A 26558-nucleotide genomic window follows, 5' to 3' on the forward strand; every position below is an offset into this window, starting at 1 on the left:
ACTTATGCAGGACCTGCTCTGTCAGAAGGGAGTTGGCTTGATGGATGGACTGTTCATGTGGCTCTAATTCTGGGCTGGGGCAGGTGGCATCTGGTCTGTTCTGGAGTTTAAACTGCATCTGCACAACATCACAACTTGATCTCCTCCTTCCTCAGAGATCTGTTTATCTAGAGCATTTCCAGGTAGTCCTCTTTGGTCTCTGTTAAGAGCCCAACTTGGAGTATTGAGGATGTTAGTATAGTCAAAGCTATGGTTTTTCCAGTAAGCGTGTATGAATATGAGAGTTGGACCATAAAGAAGGCTGAGTGCCAAAGAATTGGTGCTTTGAAATTGTGGTTCTGGAGAAGACTCTTTAGTATCCCTTGGTCTATAAGGAGATCAAACCAGGAAATCCTAAAGGAAATCAACTCTGCATATTTATTGGAAGGACTGATGCTGAAGCCGAAGCTCCATTACTTTGGCCACCTCACACGAAGAGTTTATTCATTGGAAGAGACCCTGATGCTGGGAAAGATTGAGGACAGCAGGAGAATAGAGTGGCAGTGGATGCGATGGTTGGATGGCATAGCTGACCCAATGGACATGAGTTTGCGCAAACTCTGGGAGATAGTGAAAGACCAGAAAGCCTGGCGTAGTACAGTTCTTGTGGTTGCAAAGCGTTGGACACGACTGAGCAACTGAACAACAGTATGCTTTTCAGATATTTGATTTCTTATATTTGTCCAATGTGTAGGGATTTTGTTTTCTTAGGTTATCAGGGTTTTTCCTCAGCTAGTAGATCTTTTATCTGAGTTTTTGTGATGGAGAATAAGCTGCCTTTTATAGTAGCCAATGATTTTTTTGAAATTTTTTCTAAAAGACTTTGGCAATAATTTTATATATGTCTGTCTCTTTAAATGTGTAGCTGATCTTTTCATCTCTGTTGGGAAGATTGCCCTCTATCTTTATGGAATAAATTCACTCTAAACTGGATACTTTGTGAAAGTGCGTTTTTAAAAATTCAGTTCAGGAAAACTTGAAGCTTCCATCTCCCTTTCAGTGTGTGTATGTGTGTGTTTCTGACTGAAATGAAACTTTGCCAATTTGGAAAGTTTTGATATAACATTTAAATACGTAAGTTTTCTTATCTCCTTCAGTTAGCTTGCTGTTGCTGCTGCTGCTAAGTCACGTCAGTCGTGTCCAACTCTGGGCGATCCCACAGACGGCAGCCCACCAGGCTCCCCCGTCCCTGGGATTCTCCAGCAAGAACACTGGAGTGGGTTGCCATTTCCTTCTCCAGTGCATGCATGCGTGCTAAGTCACTTCAGTTGTGTCTGACTCTGTGTGACCTCATGGACAGCAGCCCACCAGGCCCCTCTGGCCACGGGATTCTCCAGGCAAGAATACTGGAGCAGGATGCCATTTCCTTCTCCATCAGTTAGCTTGGTAGCATTTATTTATTTTTATTGAGTTGTTAGAGAAGTAACATAACTGCATCAATTAATTTCTTCAAAATGACTTTTAATTCATCTTCTAAGAGGGCTCAATTTTCTAATGCATTAATTTTAATTGAAGTATAGATGAGTTAAATTTTTGTGTTATTTTCAAATGTACAACATAGTAATTTGATATTTTTATAGGTTATGCTCAATTCAAAGTTATTGAAAATATTGACTATATCCCCTCTGCTGTACACCTTAATCCCTATCCCTTCAGAAACCACTAGTGTTTTCTCTGTGTCCATGAATCTGTTTCTGTTTTATTTGTTCATTTGTTTTATTTTTTAGACTCCACATATAAATGAAAACACACATAATTTGTCCTCTTTTGTCTGACTTACTTCACTAAGCATAATATTCTTCAGGGCCATTCATGTTGTCAAAATTGGAAAAATTTCCTTCTTTTTATGGTTGAGTAATTGTCCTCTGTGTGTGTGTGTGTTTGTGTGTGTGTGTATCACATCTTATTTATTCATTCATCTGTTCATGGACACTTTGGATCTAATGCATTCTTTATATTCAGTTCCTATCTATGTTATCTTCTCCAAGAGCAGAAGCCTAGGCCCTTATTTTTAGCTAGATCAACCCAAGACTTGATCCTTCTTTATCTTTTAAAAATCATTTCATACACACTCTAGAGTTTTCTAATGTTTTATTTTGTTTAATAAGTTTGTTCCCTTCCCTTTTCCATTCTCTGGCTTCTTGTGAAAGCAGTTTTCTGCTTCCCTGAAGATTGAAATTTTTATCTAATGCACTGTTTACTGTTATCTGAAGTTCTTAATTCTTCTGATGTATTTTGAAGGCTGTTTCATTGCAGCTATATGAAACTGACTATGTTTTGATGTGTCTTCTAAAGACTGAAACTATCTTGGATCTTCAGCTCCCAGCTTAACATATTTTACACATTTAGATTTTTCTTCTGTATTTTCTAAAAGGAACTTTCCAGCTGTTTATTAAAGATTTTTGTGTACATATTTTTAATGATTTGTTCTTGTATCTGATTTCTCTTAAAGTTGATTCTAGTCCTCCAAATTTCTTCTTGAATCAGATTAATTTTCTCATCAATTTATTCTTTCCTCTAGAATGTTTTCCCAGAACCAAAAATTGTGATTAAGAATGTTTTCCCAACTTTATTATTTCCTGCTATTCTTTTATGCTTACACATTTTTTGTGTGTGTGAGGATAAGACGTTTGCTTCCATGTGGCCTGGTTTGTTCTTATAACTTGTATTTTGAAGACAGTTTCATAAAGCAAATCTTTGTTGGAAAATGGAAATAGACTATTCACGCTAATTACTCAATTTTATATGAGTCATGTGACTCACGTGTTTTCTGATGCTTTGTTAGTATCTGATGACATCCTTTATGTCCACCTTCTAATATAATTGTATTCTGAAGATAATTGAAGACTGTGTATATTATATTTTGAAAGAAAAATTAAATGTTAAATAAGTGATGGCTGTTAATTTATTTATACAGTTTAGTACATTTATTAAGCATTTTTACTCAGTATTCTAGTTTAGATTCTAGGCTAGGTGTGGTGTAGTATGTCTTATACTTAGGAAAAAAATGAGCCTTGAAATTGTACTCAGAAATTTTATAAAGGTTACTGCTCATCAGATGTGCCGGCATTTGGCAGGAGAATCTTAATTATTCTTTTCACAGTGATTCACCTAGTTCAGAAACTTAAGTATGACAATACCCAAGGATTTTATTGAGTCTAAAGTTGTGAAGACTTCACAGGACTGAACTAATAGCATAGAAGTTCCTGAAGAGTTGAATTAAATACAAATCAATCATTAATTAATCCAGTAAGTGGATATTGAGCACCTACTATTGACCAAACACTGGGTTATACATGAACTTTTAAACAGAGAGAAATACTTGGTCAAGTGAGAGAGAGAAACCCATTAATAAAGAACTGTAATATAAGAGAAATAACATGATAGACAGATGCTCAAGTGCTAGAAGGTGCTTCTATGGAATCATTAATCCAGAATGGGATTAATGGGTTTAGGGAGACATATGCCTGTAGGTGATGTCAAGATAGAAAGAATGCACTGTGGGATGTGGGTACTGATGGACAGTTCGATCTCACTAATAAGCCTAAGCTATTGGGAAATATATGGGACTGGTTCTTGCTAACTTTCTGTGTACCAGTTTATTAATTTATAACAAGGAAAGTAACTCTTCCATGTATTAGAACACTGATTATTATTATTTTCTGCTTGTGTTTGAGCTACATGGGGTATTAAATCATCATCAAAATTATGTTCTTGATTTAATCTGAGATGTCATCACCACTGAGAAAGGAACTCCACTGAAAGTCAAACAATAATCAGAAGGTTGCTGTGTGAGCATCAGATCCATTGAATTTCGGTAAGATGAATAGAAAGTTGCCGTTCTACATAGCAATTTCAAAATGAAGGTTACCTTTTAGAAAATGCAGATGCTCAGTGCTCATTGGCTATAACTCTACTTTTACAATTTGGATAATATTAATAAAGAATAAGAATTATTATAATGCATTGCATTTAGTATATTGTGTTCTACTTTAAAGATGGGGAAACTGAGTTTAGAAAATTACTAGCTCTGTAAAAAAAAAAAAGAAAATTGCCAGCTCCCTGATATTAGGGAGGTTATTGCTACTGTTTGGTGCTCAGTTTCTTCATCTATAAAATGAGAATGATGTTAATTTATACTAATATTGATAATACTAATCACATGTAATAATAATATTGTTAGCAAATGTGACACCCTATTGCACATAGCAAGCACCATGTAAGTCATAATACTACTTAGTGAAAACAGAAAGAAAACAGAAAGAAAATGAAAATAGAGCACTAATTTTTAATGTGAGAATTATTAATTTTAAGAAGCTAGGAGATAGTTTAGTTCTTAATTTGATCCTTCAGTTCAGTTTCAGTTCAGTTGCTTAGTCGTGTCCGACTCTTTGTGGCCCCATGAACTGCAGCACGCCAGGCCTCCCTATCCATCGCCAACTGCCAGAGTTCAACCAAACCCATATCCATTGAGTCGGTGATGCCATCCAACCATCTCATCCTCTGTCGTCTGCCTCTCCACCTGCCCTCAATCTTTCCCAGCATCAGGGTCTTTTCCAATGAGTCAGTTCTTCACATCAGGTGGCCAAAGTATTGGAGTTTCAGCTTCAGCATCAGTCATTCCAATGAATATTCAGGACTGATTTCCTTTAGGATGGACTGGTTGGATCTCCTTGTAGTCCAAGGGACTCTCAAGAGTCTTCTCCAACACCACAGTTCAAAAGTATCAATTCTTCAGCGCTCAGCTTTCTTTATAGCCCAACTCTCACAGCCATACATGACCACTGGAAAAACCACAGCCTTGATTAGATGGACCTTTGTTGATGAAGAATTGTCTCTGCTTTTCAATACGCTGTCTAGGTTGGCCATAACTTACTTGCCTTTCAAGGAGTAAGCATCTTTTAACTTCATGGCTGCAATCACCATCTGCAGTGATTTTGGAGCCCAGAAAAATAGTCGGCCACTGTTTCTCCATCTATTTGCCATGAAGTGATGGGACCGGATGCCATGATCTTAGTTTTCTGAATGTTGAACTTTAAGCCAACTTTTTCACTCTCCTCTTTCAATTTCATCAAGAAGCTCATTAGTTCTTCTTCACTTTTTGCCATAAGAGTGGTGTCTTCTGCATATCTGAGGTTATTCATATTTTCCCGGCAATCTTGATTCCAGCTCTGCTTCCTCCAGCCCAGAGTTTCTCATGATGTACTCTGCATATAAGTTAAATAAGCAGGATGACAATATACACCCTTGACGTACTTCCTTTCCTATTTGGAACAAGTCTGTTGTTCATGTCCAGTTCTAACTGTTGCTTCCTGACCTGCAAACAGATTTCTTAAGAGGCAGGTGGTCTGGTATTCCCATCTCTTTCAGAATTTTCCACAGTTTAATATGACCCACACAGTCAAAGGCTTTGGCATAGTCAATAAAGCAGAAATAGACGTTTTTCTGGAACTCTCTTGCTTTTTCGATGATCCAGCGGATGTTGGCATTTTGATTGCTCGTTCCTCTGCCCTTTCTAAAACCAGCTTAAACATCTGGAAGTTCATGGTTCACGTATTGCTGAAGCCCAGCTTGAAGAAGAAGCACTGTAGAAGTGAATAATGTCATAATAGAGAGTTTTAAACTTCATTTTCGTAACTAAAATTTTAGTTAACCTTAATTTACTTCATTAATTAATACCTACTTTGGAATTTAAATAACACAGAAAACTGGAAATTTACCATGCATTTAACCATTTGTAAGAGAGGAAAATATTCTATATCAGTTGTAATCGTGTGTGATTTTAATCTGATATTTGGAGTCCTATTTCATTTGTCTGCAGTGTTAGCTTTTCAAACTCAGAATATTCTGTAAGATTCCCTTATAACTTGAAAATTAGATGACTCATTTCCCTTAGACAGCTCAGCTTGTGCAATTTTAGCTGTGGAGAATGAGCTGTCCATTACACTTTATCACCATTCTCTGCTGAATGCATTTGCTCTTTCTTCCTTTCCATTGCTTGTGTTTGTTTATCTAATTTGGATTATTAGCATGCCATAATGGTCTGTAATTTTTCCCCTCAGTCATTTACTTCTCAGGCAGGAAATTTCTTAGTGCTCCTGAGGACAACAAGAACACGTGGTTTGTTGTTGTTAAAGGAAAGTCACAAAATTAAAAGTTTGGAGGAGACTCCTGTCTTTAAGAAAAGCTTTTTCAAACATTTCTACAGAATATTTGTCCATATTTTTTTTCCTGTAAATATGCATGGAGATAGAACTGAGCTTGATGATAAATGCAAACATGGCAGTCTTTATATTCATCAAGTTTGTTCCTTTTAAGTTTTAATATAACTGTTATAATGCTTTGAGAATTATAGAAGATAATTCTATTCCTATTTGTGGAATGTTTAGTGTGTAGTTCAGGTCCTGATACCATACTTGTAAAGTTCAGAAATGAGTCCTATCAGTTACTACCTAGGAAACTTTAGGCAAGTTATTTAACCCCTTTACAACACTTCCCCAATCTGAGAAAACAAATTTAGTAATGGCTCTTTTAGAGGGAGATGATAGGGTTTTAAAAAATTAAGACAAAAAGAACTTAAAACAATGTCTGGTACAGAACAAAAACTCAGTAAGAGTTAGCTATTAAAGAATTTTTGATAATGTAGAGAATTTTAGGAAATACATAGAACACAGAAAAATGGGATCACTTGAAATCTTAACCCTCACAAATAAGTTCACAAATATTTTGGTGTGTTGTTTCAGTCTTAGTTATACTTGTAGATTTTTACGAAATATGGGAGTATTTGTTGTTCATTTGCTCAGTCATGTCCAACCCTTTGCAACCCCGTGGACCTCATGAACTGCAGCACACCAGGCTTTACTTCCTTTACCGTCCCCTGGAGCTTGCTCAAAATCATACATGTTTAGTCAGTGATGCCATGCAACCATCTCGTCCTCTGTCATCTCCTTCTCCTGCCTTCAGTCTTTTCCAGCATCAGGGTCTTTTCTAATGAGTCAGCTCTTTGCATCAGGTGGCCAAAGTATTGGAGTTTCAGCTTCAACATCAGTCCTTCCAGTGAATACCCAGATCTGATCTCCTTTAGAATGGACTGGTTGGATCTCCTTGCAGTCCAAGGGACTCTCAAGAGTTTTCTCCAACACTGCAGTTCAAAAGCATCAATTGTTTGGCGCTCAGCTTTCTTTATAGTCCAACTCTCACATCCATACATGACCACTGGAAAAACTATAGCTTTGACTAGGCGGACCTTCGTCATCAAGGTAATTTCTCTGCTTTTTAATATGTTGTCTAGGTTGTTCATAGGTTTTATTCCAAGGAGCAAGTGTCTTTTAACTTCATGCCTGCAGTCACCATCTGCAGTGATTCTGGAACCCAAGAAAATAAAGTCTCTCACTGTTTCCATTGTTTCTCCATCTATTTGCCATGAAGTGATGGGACTGGATCCATGATTTTCGTTTTTTGAATGTTGAGTTTGAAGCCGACTTTTTCATTCTTCTCTTTCACTTTCATCAAGAGGCTCTTTGGTTCCTCTTCACTTTCTGCCATAAGGGTGCTGTCATATTCATATCTGAGGTTATTGATATTTCTCCCAGCAATCTTGATTCCAGCTTGTGCTTCATCCAGCCTGGCGTTTCATATGATGTACTCTGCATATAAGTTAAATAAGCAGGGTGACAGTATACAACTTTGACGTACTCCTTTCCCAATTTGGAACCAGTCTGTTGTTCCATGTCCAGTTCTAACTGTTGCTTCTTGACCTGCATACAGATTTCTCAGGAGATGGGTCAAGTGGTCTGGTATTCCCATCTCTTTCAGAATTTTCCACAGTTTGTTTTGATCCACACAGTCAAAAGATTTGGTGTAGTCAATAAAGTAGAAGTAGATGTTTTTCTGGAATTCTCTTGCTTTTTCAATGGACCAACGGATGTTAGCAATTTGATCTCTCGTTCTTCTGCCTTTTCTAAATCCAGCTTGAACATCTGGAAGTTCTTGGTTCACGTACTGTTGAAGCCTGGCTTGGAGAATTTTGAGCATTACTTTACTAGGGTGTGAGATGAGTGCAGTTGTGCGGTAGCTTGAGCATTCTTTGTCATTGCCTTTTTTTGGGATTGGAATGAAAACTGACCTTTTCCAGTCCTGTGGCCACTGCTGAGTTTTCCAGATTTGCTATTGAGTGCATATGTAATTATGCACTTATGTAATTTTTTTAAACAAATGATTATCAATTTATTAAAAAGGTTGATTTAGGCATCGGCAGTGGTGACTCCCACCTTGACTCCTGGCTCAGTACTGATGGGAGTGATCTTCTTGACAATTTCAGAAGGGCTGTGCAGGTCAATGAGTCACTTGTGGATCCTCATTTGGAACTGAGCCCAAGTCTTAGAACCTTCACCACAAGGAGTTTTCCTTGTAGTTGTTCTCAGAGTCTTGGTAGGCATCCGAACTTGTCCTTTCACTTTGAGATTTTTTCCTTCGTGCCTCTGATCAGGTCAGCATACACCTTCTCCAGAGTCTTCGCGTTGCGGCTGGTGAGGGTGATCCTAATCCAGTGAATGGCCACCTCTGGCTCCATGGGAGGCTTACTGGTGTCATTAAAGGCCGTGGCTGCAACGCAGCTTCCTGACCAACGTGTTTGTGCACGAGAGCGAACAGCGGTGAGTTGGGAGCAGGAGCGGGCCTCGGGGAGCTTCGGTGCAGTGGCGACCATGTCTTCCTCAAAGAGCAATTTTTTTTTTTTACTGTTTCAGTATACTTTTATTAGCAGTTATTACATCAAAATTCACATTTACAGGATACAAAAGACTGTCTTAAAAATTCTAAAGTTTATGTAATTAGATATATGTAATTACACTCATAACAAATCTATTGAGTTTATGTAATTAGGTATATTGAGTGCAGGACTTTCACAGCCTCATCTTTTTTGGATTTGAAATAGCTCAACTGGAATTCCATCACCTCCTCTAGCTTTGCTCGTAATGATACTGCCTAAGGTCCACTTGACCTCAGACTCCAGGACATCTGGCTCTAGGTGAATGACACAGCATCATAGTTACCTGGGTCATTAAGGTCTTTTTTATATAGTTCTTCTGTGTATCCTTGTGACCTCTTCTTAATATCTTCTGCTTCTGTTAGGTCCATACCATTTCTGTCCTATATTGTGCCCATCTTTGCATGAAATGTTTCCTTGGTATCTCTAGTTTTCTTGAAGAGATCTCTAGTCTTTCCCATTCTACTGTTTTGGGGCCGAGAATCTTACAATATTGAGAGAAATTCTTTGGTATTATTGTTCTCCAGTTTGTGGGTCGCCCCCTGGTGGGTATGGGATTTTATTTTAACTTGATTGTGCTCCTTGTGTCATCTTATTGTGGCTTCTTCTTTGTTTTTTTATGTGGAGTATCTTTTTTTTGTGGGTTCCAAGGTCCTCCTGTTGGTGTTTCTTCAGCAAATAGTTGTGATTTTGGTGTTCTCACAGGAGAATATGAGTGCACTTCCTTGTACTCCACCCTTTTGATTGTATGACTTAGCCCATTTCTGAATTTCAATTAATAAGTTGGAAATATAACACTGATTCTTAGTGATATATGAGTGGTGCGAGTTAGATCTGAGAGTGGCTAACTAAAAGTGATGACTAGGATATTCATTCATCCCTCCCTATTTAGTCATCTTATTTAATTCTACAAGCTAAAAGGTGATTTATCTCTTGTGTAGTATTTTAGAAATCTGTATTTCCTGATGAATATGTGTATTCTAGAAGCACATGATGAATTAATATTTTAAGAAGTTAAAAAATTACTAAACAAAAATAATTAAAGAGGACAAAGTATTATATGATGATTTTCTTACGCTTTTTAAACAGTGATGCTGAATTAAGTGTTTTCCTGTGTTCATGTTGTAATTCCAGTAAATTACAAACTCCTTACCGTAGTTTAGCAAGTTTTTTTATGATCTGAGCCCTGTCCGCCTCTCCTGTTGTAACCTCTACCGTTAAGCATGATATCAAATGTAAAAGAACACTTTCTTTTATTTGGAATTAGTCAAGTTCATAGCCATCTCAGAATTTTTGCAATTCCTTTTTCCTGTATCATGACCTTAGAAACTAGGCTGTCCCTGGCTATTCTGTTTTTCCTAGGTCCATTTCCCTCACTATCACATTACCATCCTGTCTTTCCCTAAAGTGTTTTAACAGTATATGAGGCTAACAGTATTAAATGTTGACATTTGAAGTGTGTAATTTACCATATTTTAAATAGATATTTTGAGTATATATTTATGTCATTTCTCTCTCTATTAAAATGTAATTTTTACAAAGCCAGAGAGCTAGAACATACAGGATATACTCGAAAAGAATTATCAATTTATTTCTAATAAATCTATACCAATAAAATACATATAAATGATTTATATATGGAAATATTATGAAGTGTCTGTTTCAGAGTATTGCTCACTCAGTAGTGAACATTTGACTTTTTAAGGAGAGAAGTGTGGATATAATTTAATCTAATTAATAACTAACCAAGGTAAGCCTGATTATATGCTATGATAAGTGTTTAAAAAAATCAAGTTTCCAGTTCCAACTTAGCTGAGGAAATAAAAGTTCTCATGCAGCAGATGTATTGTTCACTGGGGATTGTCAGAAACTTCCACGAATAATGAATTTGGGAAAGAGGATGGAATTATTCAAATCCACCATGTAATGGCACATGGGTGTCACTTTTTACTTTGTTTTGTTGTCTTAAAATTTTATTCAGTTTACATGTAATCAGCTTGTGCTGAGGAAAATTATTATCCAACTCTACAGAATATACTAAAGGAAAACATATTACTTACTATGAGGGAAAAGAGCTTCTGCCACTAAGTCTGTAAGTTCTAGTGGGTCAAAGTATCACTTTAGTTCCTAAAAGCATCTAAATCAGGCTGTTTGAGAGGGAGTTATTGCTATAGTAAGAAGCTCTAAAGCAATATTTTGTTGATTATGTTCAAAATTGGTTAAATGCATAGAACAGGTTGTCCAGTTTTGAGCCCCACTGCTAAGAAGGAAAGTTGAGAACTAAAGTGGATTCCTGAGATAAGCATGTGTATAAATTGAGAGTTGAAAACAAATCAGAATGATGAAGCAAGCCTAAAGAATTGGATTGTTCCAACTTGAGACTGTAAGAGTATGGAGTTAATAACAGTCTTTGAGTGAAGGGTTCTTACAAAAGAAAGATGACTAACTGTTTTCCATCTTTAGTGAGTGCAGAACAAGAGGATAGAGTTTAACAAATATTTATTGAACATTTCCACTGAGTACAGAACAAGAGGATGGCAACTATAAGGGCTTCAGATTAGAACTAAAGAATATCCTAAGAGTGAAGATTTTAATTCCTTGAGAGGCTGTGAGTTTTGTTTTTTTTGGAAATTGTTTAAACAATATAGATTTTTACTTTATAACTACCAATAGTCAGTAGTTTCAATTCAGCAAACATTTATTGCATTTTCAAGGATCTCTCCAGTTCAGTGGTTTCAGCAGCAGTCTGTCAATGAATGTTAATAGAATATTGGGCAGATCTTTGTAGAACTAGTAACATATAAGCTACTTAAGACAGTACTAATGACCAGCATGATAATTATGATAATTATAATTCCATGAAATCAGCAAAAGGTATTAATGACATCATTTAGTGGAGAATTACACCAAGTAATTTCTTATATGAATTGTAGGACATGTATAAGTGTATGTATGTAATATATATGTATGTAATATGTGTATAATGTTTAACTGAAGTGTTAAGATAATTTGACAATTTAAATATATAGATGTCTTCTAATAGAAATAAATAATAGTGAGAGAGGAAATCATTTGAATTGCAGCATTAGATTTTCCTTAAAAATGTCCATTTGAAAGTTAAGTTCTAAAGTAATTTTTTCATATTTTGCAATTTTAATATAGTCACTGAGAATTTTATTATACTTGTTATTCTATTGATTCAGTTCAGTTCAGTTCAGTCCCTCAGTTGTATCTGACTCTGCGACCCCATGAACTGCAGCACGCCAAGCCTCCCTGTCCATCACCAACTCCTGGAATTCACCCAAACCCATGTCCAATGAGTCGGTGATGCCATTCAACCATCTCATCCTCTGTCATCCCCTTCTCCTCCTGTCCTCAATCTTTCCCAGCATCAGGGTCTTTTCAAATGGACTAGTTGGATCTCCTTGCAGTCCAAGGGACTCTCAAGAGTCTTCTCCAACACCACAGTTCAAAAGCATCAATTCTTCGGTGCTCAGCTTTCTTTATAGTCCAACTCTCACATCCATACATGAGCACTGGAAAAACCATAACCTCGACTAGACAGACCTTTGTTGACAAAGTAATGTCTCTGCTTTTTCATATGCTATCTAGGTTGGCCATAACTTTCCTTCCAAGGAGTAAGCGTCTTTTAATTTCATGGCTGCAATCACCATCTGCAGTGGTTTTGGAGCCCAGAAAAATATAGTCAGCCACTGTTTCCACTGTTTCCCCATCTGTTTGCCATGAAGTGATGGGACCGAATGCCATGATCTTAGTTTTCTGAATGTTGAGCTTTAAGCCAACTTTTTCACTCTCCTCTTTTACTTTCATCAGGAGGCTCTTTTGTTCTTCTTGGCTTTCTGCCACAAGGGTGGTGTCATTTGCATATCTGAGGTTATTATTTCTCCCAGCAATCTTGATTCCAGCTTGTGCTTCTTCCAGCCGAGCATTTCTCATGATGTACTCTGCATATAAGTTAAATAATCAGGGTGACAATATACAGCCTTGATGTACTCCTTTTCCTATTTGGAACCAGTCTGTTGTTCCATGTCCAGTTCTAACTGTTGCTTCCTGACCTGCATACATGTTTCTCAAGAGGCATGTCATGTGGTCTGATATTCTCATCTCTTTCAGAATTTTACAGTTTATTGTGATCCACACAGTCAAAGGCTTTGGTATAGTCAATAAAGCAGAAATAGATGTTTTTCTGGAACTCTCTTGCTTTTTCGATGATCCAGCGAATGTTGGCAATTTGATCTCTGTTTCCTCTGCCTTTTCTAAATCCAGCTTGAACATCTGGAAGTTCACGGTTCACATATTGCTGAAGCCTGGCTTGGAGAATTTTGAGCATTGCTTTACTAGCGTGTGAGATGAGTGCAATTGTGCGGTAGTTTGAGCATTCTTTGTCATTGCCTTTCTTTGGGATTGGAATGAAAACTGACCTTTTCCAGTCCTGTGGTCACTGCTAGCTTTCCCAAATTTGCTGGCATATGGAGTGCAGCACTTTCACAGCATCATCTTTTAGGATTTGAAAGAGCTTAACTCGAATTCCATCACCTCTAGTAGCTTTGTTCATAGTGACGCTTCCTAAGGCCCACTTGACTTCATATTCTAGGATGTCTGGCTCTAGGTGAGTGATCACACCATCATGATTATCTGGGTAATGAAGATCTTTTTTGTATAGTTCTTCTGTGTATTCTTGCCACCTCTTCTTAATATCTTCTGCTTCTGTTAGGTCCCTACCATTTCTGTCCTTTATTGAGCCCATCTTTGCATGAAATGTTCCCTTGGTATCTCTAATTTTCTTGAAGGGATCTCTAGTCTTTCTCATTCTATTGTTTTCCTCTATTTCTTTGCATTGACTGCTGACTAAATCTTTCTTATCTCTCCTTGCTATTCTTTGGAACTCTACATTCAAATGGAAATATCTTTCCTTTTCTCCTTTGCTTTTCGCTTCTCTTCTTTTTCAAGCTATTTGTAAGGCCTCATTTTGATTTTTTTGCATTTCTTTTTCTTGGGGATGGTCTTGATCACTGTCTCCTGTGCAATGTCATGAACCTCTGTCCATAGTTCATCAGGCATTCTGTCTATCAGATCTAGTCCCTTAAATCTGTTTCTCACTCCAATGTATAGTCATAAGGGATTTGATTTAGTTCATACCTATACGGTCTAGTGGTTTTCCTACTTCAATTTAAGTCTGAATTTGGCAATAAGGAGTTCATGGTCTGAACCACAGTCAGCTCCTGTTTTTGTTTTTACTGACTGGATAGAACTTCTCCATCTTTGGCTGCAAAGTATATAATCAATCTGATTTCAGTGTTGGCCATCTAGTGATATCCATGTGTAGAGTCTTTTCTTGTGTTGTTGGAAGAGGGTGTTTTCTATGACCAGTGCATTCTCCTGGCAAAACTCTATTAGCCTTTGCCCTGCTTCATTCTGTACTCCAAGGCCAAATTTGCCTGTTACTCTAGGTGTTTCTTGCCTTCCTACTTTTGCATTCCAGTACCCTATAATAAAAAGGACATCTTTTTTGGGTGCTAGTTCTAGAAGGTCTTGTAGGTCTTCACAGAACCGTTCAACTTCAGCTTCTTCAGCATTAACTGGTTGTGGCATAGACTTGGATTACCGTGATATCAATCGTTTGCCTGGAAACCAACATAGATCATTCTGTCATTTTTAAGATTGCATCCAAGTACTGCATTTCAGACTCTCTTGTTGACTATGATAGCTACTCCCTTTCTTCTAAGGGATTCCTGCCCAATGTGGTAGATATAATGGTCATCTGAGTTAAATTCACCTATTCCAATCCAGTTTAGTTTGCTGATTTTTAGAATGTTGACATTCACTCTTGCCATCTCCTGTTTGACCACTTCCAATTTGCCTTGATTCATGGACCTAACATTCCAGGTTCCTATGCAATATTGCTCTTTGTAGCATTGGACCTTACTTCTATCACCAGTCACATCCACAACTGGGTGTTGTTTTTGCTTTGGCTCCATCCCTTCATTCTTTCTGGAGTTATTTCTCTACTGATCTCCAGTAGCATATTGGCCACCTACCCACTTGGGGAGTTCATCTTTCAGTGTCCTATCTTTTTGCCTTTTCATACTGTTCATGGGGTTCTCAAGACAAGAATATTGAAGTGGTTTGCCGTTCCCTTCTCCAGTGGACCACATTCTGTCAGACCTCTCCACCATGACCTGTCCGTGTTGGGTGGCCCCACATGACATGGCTTAATTTCATTGAGTTAGATAAGGCTGTGGTCCATGTGATCAGATTGGCTAGTTTTCTGTGATTGTGACTTCAGTCTGTCTGCTGTTTGATGCCCTCTCTCAATGCCTGCTGTCTTGCTCGGGTTTCTCTTACCTTGGACGTGGGGTATCTCTTCACAGCTGCTCCAGCAAAGCGCAGCTGCTGCTCCTGACCTTGGACGTGGGGTATTTCCTCTCGGCTGCTGCTCCTGACCTTAGAAGTGGGGTATCCCCTCTCTCCTCCTGCCGCTCCTGCGCCTCATGGCTGCCTAATAGCAGCCAATACTTAATTATTCTAAGAAGGATGGCATGATAGCTACTACTCAGTTCATCAATTTTAAGTATTAAATATGCTTAATAGAAATATTAGTCCCTCAGACTAATACTTGGTTACTCAGTTGTTTCTGACTCTCTGCGACCCCATGAACTGTAGCCCACCAGGCTCCTCTGTCCTTGGGGATTTTCCAGGCAAGAATACTGGAGTGGATTTCCACGCCCTCCTCCAGGGTATCTTCCCAACCCAGGGATCAAACCCAGGTCTCCCTCATTGCAGGCAGATTCTTTACTATCTGAGCCACCAGGGAAGCCTGCAAAATATTGCTTTATAATATTTAAATAATACACTAAAGTATGTATTACTAATAGTCATTACAAATGAAATTGAGATATGCTTATCATCTTCCCCAGTTTTTAAGAACTGTGTCAATAAAGTAGTGCTCATCAAAGGAGCTACTGCATACTAGAGAAGGTCTGGCCCTTTAGCCCAGGAAAAAAATCTATGAAGTCTTTCTTTTGTTTAATTTGAATACTTATGCAAATCTAAAATTCTACATATAATGTGATTTTTAATTCATTCATTGAGTGCCTGTTATGGTCAGGTACTGTTTAATGCCCCAAGAACACAGCAGAGAACAAAATATAGGAAAATTCCTTTTCTTGTGGAAATTACATTCTAGTTTTAATAAAAGTAACAGCAAACAAATAAAAAGTAAAATATATAGCATGTCACGTTGCTTTAAGATTTGTTCATTTTGACATTAAAATATTTGAATTGCTTATTCCAAGGAACAAATTTGTTTTTTCCCCAGCTATTCCTTTTGGGTAACCAGTAGAATGCTGTTTCAGTGATCTTATCAGTGTTGGGAAGTTAGTGTAATTAAGAGGTACTTATATCACACATTCATTTCAGCATTGTGATGATTATTATTCTTTTTCAACATTCTCAGCATTGGCAATTTCAGACAGTTCTGTGGGGAGAGATGCCATCACTTTCTTTTCTTCATTGCTTGTTAGGTACATCCAGATAATCACTAATAAGAGAGATCCAGAATCAAGTCAAAGAGGCCTCGCAGTGCAATATTTCCAGACTGTGCTGATGGAAATTTTGATAAGTGTATTTTCTGATGACAAGTTAAGCCACTTGTGGCTTGTGATGAGATGAAAGGGATAAAAGGGTCACTAATCTTTTGGTCCATCTTCTCTTGTCTCTATGATAATCTCATAAAAGGACTGATTCAGGGAAATGTGATGATTGATAATGCCATTAATTTGAAAACTGATACTGTAATTTTCATCACATGTAAATTATCTGAGCCTTGCAATCTACATAAGCAACACTCTTCATTCAGTTTTCAAATTTCATTTTCATTGCAGTACTTTGGTTATGTACCATAAATATATATTGTTTTCCTTATAATTTTTTTAAATGAATCATGTCCAAACTTGTAAGAGTGTTTAAATAAGCCAAATTTGCAAATGTTCACATTAGAGTGAATAGTGAATTCAAGTCGATTTACCTTATTTCAGTTTTTAACCTCTGATAGAGCAGCATTTTTCCTTCATGAAGAAAAATTCTTGAACCAACACTTGTCTCCAGTGAAGAGCACCAGAGAAAGCTGGCTATACACATTCTTATCTATTTCATTAAAAATTATCAAAAAATATGCTATTGCTCCTTCAAGCTTTTGAATGACTAAAACTATTAATAGCTGTTTTACTGCTTAAGCCAGTCAAGGAAAAGAAGCAAAGTTTTGGAGGCAAAGTATAAACTGAGAATGAGGCTATAACTCCTGGAACATTCAGAGTGGCATAGCCCAGATGCATATGAATCTTCTTACCTTTCATGGATTTGGCATCATTGTACACACAACCCCATTTATTTTTTCTAATTAATACAATATTTTAAAATAATAATAGAAAAATAAAAGGAGAAAATTCAAATAGTCTTCTGAAATTTTCTTAACTGATTATTTTATCTTTAATGTTTGGAAAATGAACATATCATCATAAATAAAAGGGTGAAGTGGTAAACATGGGAAAATAAGGAAATTAGTGATGTTCATGCTTTCATTCAAGAAAAATACAGTATTTGGCTAATCTCTACTCCCAACTAGTTACTTAGATGTTTTTTGAATATATAATTGTTATGGTTTAAACATAAATAACAAGCCTATTTTCTTCTTCCATGCTTCCTTCTGACCCAAAGCAGATCCAGCCAAAATATTGCAGTGTTGGGCTTCAAAAATTTATTCCCATTTCATCAGACAGTGGGGAGGGATTCTCTTTTTTCTTCTCTGTTATGAATTGTTTTAAATACTTTATAATTATCAATGGTTATGATTGTTTCCCATGTTATTTCTTTAATGCTATAAAATTTTTTCTAAAAATCCATTTTAGCTTCATCTTATAGATATCTTCATTTTTTGTCATTATTTTTAATATTACTTGAAAAACAAGCAACAAATAACAGAGAATGATTGTGTGGAAAAATGTATCCTAAACAATCAAAGATAAGCAATTATCTGGGAATATGTTTATAACATAAGTGTTGAAGAAAAATGTCAAAGGATATGAATAGGTAATATCTACAAAAGAACATATAAACAACAAGTAAACACATGAAAAGATGCTCATGTGTCAGGTAAATGTGAAATGATTTCCAGTCTCAAGTTGGGAAACATACAGGAAATTAATAATATCCAGCATTAACAAAGTTTCAGGTAATGACACACTTTCATATACTGCCAGTGAGTTGTGAATTGGTACAAATTTTGGTGAAAAATCTAGTTATGTATATTAAAATGAAAATAAGTCCTAACATTTCCATTATGAAGACATTTATCCCACAATAAGAAAAATTGCCATCATCACTCTTTTACAGTGGTATATATTTGTAGCAATAAGATACCAGGATAAAAGTTACATTTCTCTTATTAATAAAATTATTAAAATTATGAAATATGATGTAGTTTTTGGAATTTTAGAAACATGTTTATTGATCTGGTAGGAGATCTACATATTCATGTTACGTGAAAAAAGAAATTACTGACTTTTTAAAAAGGTGGACTCCATTGAAGAGTACTCTCCACACACAGAAAAAAAACTACAGCATCAAGTATATGTTTCTGTGAGCATGAAACACTCTATAGAAAGATAGTAATTGTGCTTAAAACGGCTAGTACAGAGAATTATAATAGATGTTAGTATAGGGTTGGAAATTATTAATTTTTATATAACTATTTTAAAAAATTTTACAAGAAGCATATATTACTTTTTCAATTGAACATCTAATTATTAATAACATTTGAAAGTAAAGTAATATTAAACTTAAAGATACAAATTCATTTATGTACAGCATGTTTTTTTATTGAGGAGAATACTGAGAAAGAACTGAGGCATGATAATTGTTGTTAATTCGCTCAGTCATGTCCAACTCTTTCTGAGTCCTTGGACTACCCCATACTAGGCTTCCCTGTCCCTCATTATTCCCTGGAGTTTGCTCAAACTCATGTCCATTGAGTTGATGATGCCATCCAATCATCGTCTGTCACCCTCCTCCTTTCCTCTATCTTAATAATGTGTATTACTAAACATTTTTAAGGAAGATGTTGATGTATTTTGTGGGAAAGAGTTTTGTCTGTTGGTTGGCTTAATTGATGAAGAAAAAAGCCTGGTATCTAAAGTTATAAACTTATTTTTTAGGAACTTGAATCATGAGAATCTGCTGAAATCACTGGTTCTAGCTCCTACATTCTTTTGGCTAGCAATGGTCCTGTTAATCTGATGTGGCTGCAGGGTTTATAAATTTAGATTCAGTAATAATACTCAATTCCCAATGTTTACCAATTACTTAACATTTTTTCCACTTTGAGATTTCATGGAAAGGACATAATATTGAATAACATGGAAAATGTGGCACTATTGGTTCTAGTTTGACTGGCAGAATTTCCAAACATTTTTCCAAGATATCATTCATATAGTTTATGTTCCAGGAAAAGATATCCCCTTTTCATTAGTCTTTCAATACTCACAACTTTCAGCTGCATGACTTTAACTACTATTACATCAAGTCATTTTGGGAAATTATAGCATTGATGTATTCAGAGAATTTTAATTTTTATGTTTCTAATTCTGAAATGCTTGATATGGTGAGAGATGCACTAAAACAACTCTCTGGTATTAGCCATTAATTAAATGTAATGATAACTATCTAAGACTTTGGTTTAGTTCTTAAAACTTCATCTTTTAGTTTCATTTGTTTAGTTAAAAAAATTAAAACACACGTGTAATTTGTAATTATTGGAAGAAAATGAGGGATTTATTTTTCATTTTATACCTTGTGAAATGAAGGTTATATTTTTTACAAAAAAATAGAAAAATCATATATAGACAGATGATAGAAACTTGATACATATTTCAGATACAAAATTACTGTCTTTCATATGTCTCTGGTGTTGAAATAAAAAAGGATATATGACTTAGAATTTCAATTCAACTCTATACCTCTATGTGCCTGTTATCTGCTGTGTTAGAATTTTACCTAATTGGTATTAAAAAAAAAAAAAAAACTGTTATCACATTCAAGTGCTTAGTTCCTGAGGATGGAATTTATGCTGAATTTATACTTTCCATATTGATCTATTACTACTGATACTTAAAATTTTAGGACTGGTAATCACTTATTTTCTGGGGAATATAAATTATTTAATCAGTTCCAAACTTTTGAAATAATTGTCTGATGTTTTAGAAACCAGAAACAAAGATTATAATAGGAATTTAGACTATAATATATTGCTGCAAGGATAATTATTAAGGGAAAACACAGCTGACATTTTCTGATTTATGCACACAATCAGAGATGGAGTCCAAGGACTGTGACATAATTATCTTCATGCTAACAATTTTTGTAAATCTCTTGACAGAATTTTAGCTAATTTTAAAATGCCTTCTGAAGATTAGCACTTAAAATTGTTGGGGAAAATAGCACAATTTATTAGCAAGGGTATAATTGTAAACCTTCTAAATACTCATTGTGAATATCATTTAGACAGTAACTCCTGCTTTAGCAGCTGGTATATAAGACACCAGTTTATGGAGTCTTGAAACAACAGAGAGTGGAATCTAATTAAAGAGGATTACATGCCAACGAAAAATTATTAAAAACAGACTAATAGACAATTGTTATGAATTTAGAAGTCTCTGCCAACTTCTCTTTTTGATACAAATTTATGTAAGTAACTGTCAAGTAAAAGCCTTTATTTCTTCAAAACCAAAAGATTGTTAGAAGGTTTTATCTTTGTGACTTAAAAATGACTGCTTTTCTGAATTTTAACTTAATGCAAGAACTTAAATGATTCTATTAATCTTTCCTTACATATTTAAAATGCACATGTGCTTTTAAGGATAAATGATTAGAAATACTGTCTTAGGGTCTTTTGTTTGTTTGTTTGATATCTATCTAGCACCAGGCATTTCGTGTCCATAGAGGAATCTTAGCTATATATAAGCAAAACTCAGTTTATCAATTTAGGTGCTGTTTATGGAGACTTATGTAGAATTGGATTGAATATTTTTCTTTGTAATGTTCGTTTAAAATTTTTGATGCACTGAAGATTGTTCAGTTCCAGCACTTCCATCTACTGAATTTCTCCTTCCTGTTTAATGACTTACTTTGCTCTGATCTCAAGGGGTTTTATTCCAAACAAGAGAATTGAGATAGTTTAAAATGATACATAGGCAGCTTTTAATTATTTGCTAATAGAATTTTAAAGTAACTGGTCCTTGTCAGCACTGGAGAAAAGAGTATGTTTACATCTCTTGAGTTTACCTGATGTCCAACTTTACATTTTGTATTCTCCATATGGTACCGTTATAATACATCATGCTTTACTTTACACAGCCATATGGTCTGTAGATTTTTGTAAACGTCTATAGATTTTGACCAAATTAAACATATTAGAGATTAAATGCTAAACACTGAGAATCATGTGTTTTCTATGTAATTAGTTAGTGCATGAATAAGCATATTAGATTCAGTAAATGAGAGCATTATTTACAATTTTTTAAAGTAGATGTTGTTTCTAAAAATAATCCTCCATGTGAAAAGCTTAACTATCTAAAATTGTCTTTGAGATGTAGAAAATCACCATTGATTCCAGAATAATAACAATGGAGTTAATCCGCCCCCCCAATACCATCAACCCTGACCTCAGAGTTTTCCCCCTCTACCCAGATACACCTATTTTATTGTGTTCATAGACAGAAGATCACTCACTGCTTCAGAGATAAACTTCACAAGGACAAGGGATTATTTAATTCTAAAGCCTCCAGATTACATAACATGTTTAATTTTGAATAAGCTTATTATTATATACCCCTAAAGGAAATGACAGCCCACTCCAGTATTCTTGCCTGGAGAATCCCATGGACAGAGGAGCCTGGCAGGCTACAGGCCATGGGTTGCAGCTGTCGGACACAGCTTAGTGACTAAACCATGAACCATTATTGTACATGGGCTTCCCTTTGGCTCAGTGGTAAAGAATCTGCCTGCCAATGCAGGAGACACAAGAGAAGAGAGTTTGATTCCTGGGTTGGGAAGATCCCCTGGAGTAGGAAATGGCAACCCACTCTAGAATTCTTGCCTTGAAAATTCCATGGACAGAGGAACCTGGTAGGCTACAGTCCATGGGATCATGAAGAGTTAGACACAGCTGAGCATGCATGCACACACAGTATCCTGTATAGAACAGCTGTGTGTCTGTGCCTTTCTAGTGGTGGTACTTACTTTAGTGGAGGCATACCAATGTTAGTAAAACGATTAAATAGTTTATTTTCAAACTTCAACATGACAAAGGTAAATAGTTGTTCGATCATGTGGTTGATCATTTTAATGCAGAGACCTTAAGCTATCCTCTTTGATAACAAATCAGTCAGTATCTGTAGTGCTTGGTACTCTGAACTTACTAGTATATGAAATGCTGGGTACTATGAATTTATTAGTATTAAGAAAATGAATTTAATTTTGTCATTTGGTAGAAATACTTTCTATGAAAATTAACTCATAAATATGTAACACTTATAGAACTTTGGGACAGTTCTGATCTTCTTGGAATTAGGTTTTTCCTGTTGGCTTCATGTAGCATATCAGGGATCAAAATATCCTCCAGAAGGGTATTTGAAGGTATACAAAGTTCTGTCATTCATTTGAAGATCACAGCAAGAAACTGCCAAAAAGGAACTAATTCATGGTGAGCCGTGGTCTGAAGGCACTCCAGTGCTAAAGAGGTGTTTAAATATGAGTGCACACACTCAGGCTTAGGAGACAAATATGGTAATCATAGCTTCCATTCCTCTGTAGCATTCTGTCTTCCACTGTATCACTGAAGACAGGAAAGTCAGTTTGGCCAAGGAGTTTTGCCACTCATCAAAAAAAAAAATTATATAGCCATGCTATTTAGTAAGTATCATAAGTCTGAACTGGTTGAGAGTGCTGGAAATGAACTAGGATTGAGGCAGTGTTTTGAGAAAATGATACAAATGTAGATTATAATTTATAATTCAATTTTTCCCCCCATTTATCTTATTCTTAGCAGACAGATTCTATAACCACCATCAGTTTCTGGTACATTAAGTTTTTTTCTCGTCTTTTTTTTTTTTTTTTTTTGCTTTCTTATTTCACCCCCCCACCCCTATTTTAGCAAGTTATTATGCACCTAATTAGAAGTCCTTGTTTTCTTACTATAGTGACTTTCAAATAGTTTTCTTTTTTATTTATGTTTTGGCACCGCACAGAGCATTTTGTTGTGACTTAGGAGCCTGTATATTAAAAGTTATCTTACAGAATTCCAAAATCCATCTGGCAGATGAAGACTTGTTTAGGTTAACTCTACTTAAATGTCCATTAGTACAATCATAGGATAAGATAAGTTGGAAACTCAACAAGGGCAGTGTCTATTCATGTCAAGTAACATCACTGGTATGATCTCTTTGTGGAATACAAGAATGCTCTATGCCATCTGTTTTGAAATGAATAATACTTTTGAAAGTCTGATTTCTTTTCATTAGAATCTGTGCTCACTAGCGAACATTGATTTTTATATGCCATTCCATATTGAATTTCCTGAGAGTTAAATTTCACTCCTCATGTTATCATAATAGTCTCATTCATGTAACAGTTTCATGTAATAAATGAGTGCATTTGCACTCTAATTTTGTATCTCTGTTTCTATTAACTTGGCTAATGTGAGATAGAATAAGAAAGGCAAACTCATTGTCATGACTGACAAAATTAATAGTTAGTTTGCCAAGACTGAATAACCAAATTTGGACTGTGATATACTTGTCAAGATAAGGCTACAGTGGAAAGTCTCTTGGAGGAAAGATAGCTAGCTGCCTTCACTGACATCATTGAGCACTTTTAATTGAAGCTAGTGTCTGATTCATGTATATGAAAGTTCCTAGACCATCCACTCAACAAGCCTTTAATGGTTAACTACTATGTGGAAATACAGTAGTAAATAAATTAATAAAAAATACCTCTTGCTTTCATAACTACAGAAAATATTTATAAATAAAAAATAACCATTTGCCTTTATGAATACATTCAGTCTTTTAAAAATACTGTAACATGTAATATAATATTAGGTATAATAAATGCTATGAAGAAGAATAGAAAATAGGGAAAAGGGCAGAGAAAGTGGAGAGAGATTCAGTTTTAGGGACAATGGTTAGGTAAGATGTTTCTAAAGAAGTGCCATTTAAACAGAGACCTGAATGAGATGAGAGTGTAAACTCTGTGAACATTTGGCAGGACATTTCAGACAAAGGGAACAGCATGTGCAAAGGCCCTGAGGAGGAAGTGTGCTTTTGTCTAGAAGGAGCAGCAGGGAGGCACTGTGACTGCAGCAAACTCAGTGGCAAATGATATAGTCTGGTAGCAAATGAGATGGGTCCTCATACAGAACATGAAGGTGAGCAAACATGCCTGGTTGAAATGATAGATGGCAGAATTTCAACTGCTATTTGAAAGCCTTCCTCTGATCAAGATTAAGTGAATAAGTAAATAACAATGGCTTCCAGAAAGCAAATATTAAGGTCTGTATAGCAATTTGAGTTTGGCAATGCCTGGCACATAGTACTCCACAATATTTATTGAAATAATGATACTCTTTTTCATTTGGTTATCCTGTAAACCATGTGAGATTCATTCAAAATGTAACCATACGTTATGTAAAGAACTGCGTGGTAATTTGAATAAGAAATTAAGATTAAGAAGTAAAGACTCAGTCTTGAATTTTGTTGACTTCCTTTAGATACAGGAATTAATGCTTAGCAGGTAGGATTTGCAGAACTGTTTTTATTTTAACTTTTGCTTCCTTTGGGAAAGTACTAAAATATTACTTAATTCTTACCATGGATAAGAATTAAAATCTTAAATACTTTAAGGTAAATGTAGCGAAAATACGTTGTGATTTAGTGTATGAGCCTGGAAATGAGATTTATTCTGCCCATTTAAAAATGTATAGCATTATTTGAACAGTACTTTCTTGTTTATCTTTTCACATACATGATCTCATTTAATTTATCCTCACAACACTTAATTATTTATCATTACTTTTATCACTTTCATTAATATCTTTGTTTCATGAGGGAATATTTGCAGATTGAGATGTTAAACATTTTCCTAAGAACATATAAACAGTGTGGTTGCAAACCTGAAAGTTAAAAACAGATTTCCTGTTTCCACAGCTCCTCGGTCTCCTACTATATTATATTCCATTTCACTGTTACTCATGTGAAATTCTCCTCGACAGGCCTCGATTGTAAGCTGGCCACCGTTAGTGAAATGACATTAGCTAAATATGATTATGTCTTAATGTTCACTGGAAGGATTAGACTAGTTAAGACATACCAAAGGGAAAAGCAATTATCTATTGAAATATGAATCTCTTGATTAGAACTGGAAATCATATATTGGTATTAGAATATTCATCTGGAATTTAAAATATCTGAATATAGTTATTACTTTTTTACTTCTCCTGTAAAGAACTTCAGTGAGGTTAGTTTTGAGGCTTTTTGATGAGTGCCAAGATTTAAAACAACATTTTACTGGAAGAGTAAGCTCATCTAATTGACTCATTTTTTTGTAGAAACTTAGACTGTAGGAATTTCTAACTACATGAGAAACATAGGCACCGGTATTATCTTTTCCCTATTTACCTTACTGCCTAAATAAAATAATTAATCAATGTTAAATCGCCTTAGAGTTGTAGCGGTATACCTTAGAGTATGCTGTTTTACTTGTTCAGATTTTGAAATATAAATTTATAATTGACTGCATAAAACATGTGGCCTCATTGATAATAATCCCCTGTGAGTCCTTCAAAATATGGTGTCCTGCTGGCTTCCAGTCATCTGAGATTTGTAATGATCGCAGTAATATGTGATTAATGTATGGCAAGGCTTCTTCCACTGGATGTGGGACATACTTGCCTGATAACAGTTTCCTTATTGGATTGATACTGTGTTTTTTTTAAATGAAGAGGTTTTTGTTTTTGTTTTTTTAAAAAGCCTTTGTATCCTCAGTGACCAGTGACTATTACATATCTGGCATGTATTAGAATCTAAATAAACTTTGAATGAGTGAATGACTTGCTTTCATTGTTAGCTTGGGAACAAGATAGACTTTTGCATCATATTTTTTATTAATAATTTGAATTTTTGAACTGAAGCTTTATTATCAAACAATAGAAACTTGTCAGCTATTGGACCCCTTGCTTCTCAGTTTACTTGGACAACATAGTAGCTTTAATTTTTTGTCATCTAAGTCCATTGCTTAGATGCTTGAGAGTCCCGTGGACTGCAAGGAGATCCAACCAGTCCATTCTAAAGGAGATCAGATCTGGGTGTTCACTGGAAGGACTGATGTTGAAGCTGAAACTCCAATACTTTGGCCACCTGATGCAAAGAGCTGACTCATGTGAAAAGACACTGATGCTGGGAAAGATTGAGGGCAGGAGGAGAAGGGGATGACAGAGAATGGGATGATTGGATGGCATCACCGACTCATTGGACATGGGTTTGGGTGGACACCAGGAGTTGGTGATGGACAGGGAGGCCTGGCGTGCTGTGGTTCATAGGGTCTCAAAGAGTTGGACGTGACTGAGTGACTGAACTGAACTGAACTGAAGTCCGATGCAAAATCATCTTTCCTGATGTTAAAA

The 26558-nt window shown here is 35.8% G+C and overlaps 1 protein-coding gene and 1 pseudogene across 1 annotated transcript in view; one reads left to right on the forward strand and one right to left on the reverse strand.

Annotated features, from left to right (window-relative positions):
• The window catches only part of DPYD (dihydropyrimidine dehydrogenase), an 886622-nt gene that overhangs the window by 76817 nt on the left and 783247 nt on the right, over nt 1–26558 (forward strand). The gene's annotated exons all lie outside the window — the stretch shown is intronic.
• LOC133041154 (small ribosomal subunit protein uS10-like) lies at nt 8283–8746 on the reverse strand (annotated as a pseudogene).

The sequence above is a fragment of the Dama dama genome, chromosome 20 (assembly GCF_033118175.1).
Source record: "Dama dama isolate Ldn47 chromosome 20, ASM3311817v1, whole genome shotgun sequence".
Lineage (NCBI taxonomy): Eukaryota > Metazoa > Chordata > Mammalia > Artiodactyla > Cervidae > Dama > Dama dama.